This window comes from Palaemon carinicauda, chromosome 15, assembly GCF_036898095.1.
Source record: "Palaemon carinicauda isolate YSFRI2023 chromosome 15, ASM3689809v2, whole genome shotgun sequence".
Lineage (NCBI taxonomy): Eukaryota > Metazoa > Arthropoda > Malacostraca > Decapoda > Palaemonidae > Palaemon > Palaemon carinicauda.
Window position 1 is genome coordinate 8,794,740 of NC_090739.1, and position 4,551 is coordinate 8,799,290.

General features: G+C 30.6%; 1 protein-coding gene across 1 annotated transcript in view; it reads right to left on the reverse strand.

Moving 5' to 3' along the window:
* The window catches only part of LOC137654475 (legumain-like), a 13,722-nt gene extending 13,429 nt beyond the window's left edge, over positions 1 to 293 (reverse strand). The window contains exon 1 of the mRNA XM_068388136.1: positions 143 to 293. The gene's annotated coding sequence lies outside the window, so the exon portion shown is untranslated. The remainder of the gene's footprint in view (positions 1 to 142) is intronic.
* Positions 294 to 4,551: the final 4,258 nt, after the last annotated feature.

The following is a 4,551-nucleotide window of genomic DNA, read 5'->3' on the forward strand; positions in this document are numbered from 1 at the left end:
ATATATATATATATATATATATATATATATATATATATATATATATATATATATATATATATATATATGTATAGATATACATTGAGAGATAAGTATTATGAACGCTTAGAGAAATACTTCGAACTTAAAACACTTTACTTACGATTAATAGGAACTGTCTTGTCTTCGGCCAAGGGAAATTGGGACCAGAGAGATAGAGCTTCAGAAGAATATCCACACATTATATACTATGAAGATAAGAAGCGTTGCACACGAATTATTTCTTTATCTCGCAGTATGATAAAGTCAAAATGCTCTTATATCATCCTCCATACCACATGAGAGATACGCAAATTGACCCCCAAAACAAAAACATGACTGGCAATAAATTCTCATTAGGTGGTCCAATTTCAGGATTGATTTGCACTTGGAGCGTGATGCAGCAGTCTCGAGAACCAATAAAATCTGATCTAAAAAATGGTCTTCAATCAATGAATAACAGCTTGAGGGCCGTACATTAAAAATACCTTAATGAGGAAATAGGTTGGCCAAGGTACCAGCCACCCGTTGAGATATTACCGCTAAAGAGTTATTTGGTCCTTTGATTGGCCAGACAGTACTTCATTGGATCCTTCTCTCTGGTTACGGTTCACTTACCCCTACACATGTATCGAATAGTCTGGCCTATTCTTTACAGATTCTCCTCTGTCCTCATACACCTGACAACACTAAGAATACCAAACAATTCTTCTTCACCCAAGGGGTTAACTACTGCACTAATTTTTCAGTGGCTACGTTCCTATGGGTGAGGGTAGAAGAGACTCTTTAGCTACGGTAAGCAGCTCTTCTAGGAGAAGGACACTCTAAAATCAAACCATTGTTCTCTAGTCTTGGGTAATGCCATAGCCTCTGTACCATGGTCTTTCACTGTCTTGGATGAGAGTTATCTTGCTTGAAGGTACACTCGGGCACACTATTCTGTCTTATTTCAATTCATCTTGTTTTTTTTTAAAGATTTTATAGTTTATATAGGAGATATTTAATTTAATGTTACTGTTTTTAAAATATTATATTTCATCTTGTTTCCTTTCCTCCCTGTTGGAGCTCCTGGGCTAATAGCATTCTGCTTTTCCAACTAGGGTTGTAGCTTAGCAATTATTAATGATAATAATAAAAATGCTTTAATGAGGTATAATGCAGTTATAAAATGCTCTAGAAATCGAATTCTATTCACATTTGGTTAATCTGAAATAGAATTTATTCAAGGAATTCCTTCAGCTTTCAATGATATAAGAAAACTGTTCAGATTTACTTTTTTTCTCAGACGTTCTATGAATTATCTTCTCACAGTTTGTATTATTATTATTATTATTATTATTATTATTATTATTATTATTATTATTATTATTATTATTATTATAAGATAAGCTACAACCCTAGTTTGAAAATCAGGGTGCTATTATTATTATTATTATTATTATTATTATTATTATTATTATTATAAGATAAGCTACAACCCTAGTTTGAAAACCAGGGTGCTATAAGCCCAAGGGCCCCGACAAAGAAAAAATATCCCAGTAAAGAAAGGAAAAAAGAAAATAAACAAACTACAAGAGAAAGCAATAAACCATCAAAATTAAATATTGTATGAACAACAACATTATATTAATAATAATAATAATGATAATAATAATAATAATAATAATAATAATAATAATAATAATTGCACTTAAACTCATAATAATTATAATTCCACTTAAACTCATATTGCATCATAATGCATATCAATTATCTCACCTGTTGAAGAAATTAAATGTCACGATTACGTGTTTATAATGCGAGATTGACCCAAGGTAGTCTATATGACCACCTCCTGGGGCAGTTCCCAAGTGTAGTGATACGACACGTTTAAGAAAAAAAATAATTTTCTTTCAATGCAGAGTTCTTAGAGGACAAAAATTTATTTTCGGTCATAAAACTTGGTGTGGCATTTTATTGGATTATTATTATTATTATTATTATTATTATTATTATTATTATTATTATTATTTTATTATAATTATTATTTTCATCATTATTACTATTATTATAATTATTATTATTATTACTATTATTATTGCCATTATTATTATTATTATTATTATTATTATTATTATTACTAGCTAAGCTACATTCCTAGTTGAAAAAACAGCATTCTACAAGTTTTTAAATGACAAAGAAATTAATGCTTCGATTATAAAACTGGTCCCGGCATTTTATTGGATTATTATTATTATTATTATTATTATTATTATTATTATTATTATGATTATTATTATTATTATTACTATTATTATTATTATTAATATTACTAGCTAAGCTACAACCCTAGTTGGAAAAGCAGCATGTTATAACCCCAAGGGCTATAATAGGGAAAATAGCACAGTTACTATGATTTTAATGTTTTTAAGAAGTGCATATTTAATATATAGATTTTTATTTCTATTCTATAGCTTATTTTTATATATAATCTAAATTTTCATCACTAATATTTAATCTTCCTCTTCTTTTGACCTTATTAGTTCCACTGTATATCAGAGTTGGCTTCCCCTAGGCCCCATTTTTAACAAAACTCAAGTATGATTGTAAGTAGTTTAAGGACAGTGGCTTCTCAACATCCGCATCTCAGCATTGATAATGTTTCTTTAACTTTGTATGTCTTTTAAAATTTTAAGTGGTATTCTCGACAACAAATTTACTTTTGAGAAACAAATTAGGCCTGTCTCTTCTTCAATTGCACAAAAAAGAAAAAAAAAGGGGCTTATTGAGAAAGTCTTTTAAGATTTTCGGTAATCAACTGGTTCATCTTTCCCAAGGCCCTTGGACATGATGTATCGTACAATGCCAGTGGCATTTTAAAATCTATATCAGAAGCAGGTCTTCTTAATGCTATTTAACTTTTATATCATATTAACTTTTAGTGGAAAATTTAGATTTATATCAGAAGCAGGTCTTCTTAATGCTATTTAACTTTTATAACTTATTTACTTCTCTGGTTATAATTGAATGTTCTTTTAATCTTTATTTATAATAAACGATACCAGTGTCAATGACCTTCGATGTCAGGATGCCAGAGAACTTCAAATCAATCAATCTATTCTGAAGTGTTTATATTCTTTCATTCTACCGTTTTTGAGTATTGTTCTCCTGTCTGGTCTTCAGCTGCTGATTCTCATCTTATTTTATTGGATAGGAACTCTTGGTCTATTAAATTCTTATTCCTGATCTAGATATTAATCTGTGGCACCGGCGTTCAATTAGTCAATTATGCATGTTGCATAAGATTTTTCATAAGTCTCACCATCCTTTACATTCAGATCTTCCTGGACACTTACATCCTGTTCGTAATACTAGGCATTAAGTTAGTTCTAGTAGTCAGGCCTTCTCCTTCATAGGGCTCAATACTACACAGTATTCTAGAAGTTTTATTTCAGCTGTGACCAAGTTGTGGAATGATTTTCCTAATCAGGTAGTTGAATCGGTGGAACTTCAAAAGTTCAAACTTGCAGCAAATGTTTTTATGCTGAACCGGCTGATATAAGTCTTTATAGTTTATATGTGAAATATCGGCTTTAATGTTGTTACTGTTTTTGAAATATACTTCTCATATCATTTATTTATTTTTGCTTATTTCCGTTCCTCACTGGGCTTATTTTCCTTGCTGGAGCCCTTGGACTTATAGCATGCTGCTTTTCCAACTGGGGTTGTAGCTTAGCTAGTACGAAGAAGAAGAAGAAGAAGAAGAAGGAGGAGGAGGAGGAGGAGGAGGAGGAGGAGGAGGAGGAGGAGGAGGAGGAGGACAGAAACCCACGTGATCCACGTGGAAAGACAATACTATGTTTGTGATATGTCGCACCTCCATTGCAATATGTTACGTTATATTTTTTTTTTATTGAACCATAAAATATGTTACATTCTCACACTATTAGATATAAAGTTCATTATCTTGAACGAGTTCCTCTGTTTTTATAGATAATGGCCGTTGCAAAAGATAAATAGGTACATTTTTGTTTTTTAGTGGTTGGCAAAAACTGCAGAACTGATAAGATTATAGTGGCCCGAAGTCTTTATCAGAATTCAATATCATCAGATGAAATAGCCTTTTATAAATGCCAGTCATAGTAATATTTGAATTATCATATATCAAACATATCTGTAGACCTTGACCATTTAAAGACATTAATCCTAAATTTATGAATAGAAAAATGAAGAATAATTAAAAGAAAAAATCGAAAATTCATGAAGTGCTCATCATGAACTTTGAGGGTTAATGATAATGATTATTCCACGAAACTGATTTTTTGGGGAACTGTTATTCTAATGTTATTGTTGCGATACACAAGATAAGCTGGTTATTGTCATCCTTTTGAGGCAATAACTTAGTTTTCAAAATTATCCAAATCATAATTACGAGGTAAATTCTTTCTAAATATGAGACTACTGCTATTCTTAAATCAGCAGAATGATGTACTGACGAAAGAAAAGTCTTAAATATATATTTTAACAGAATATTAGTGCATTTATTTCTAAACT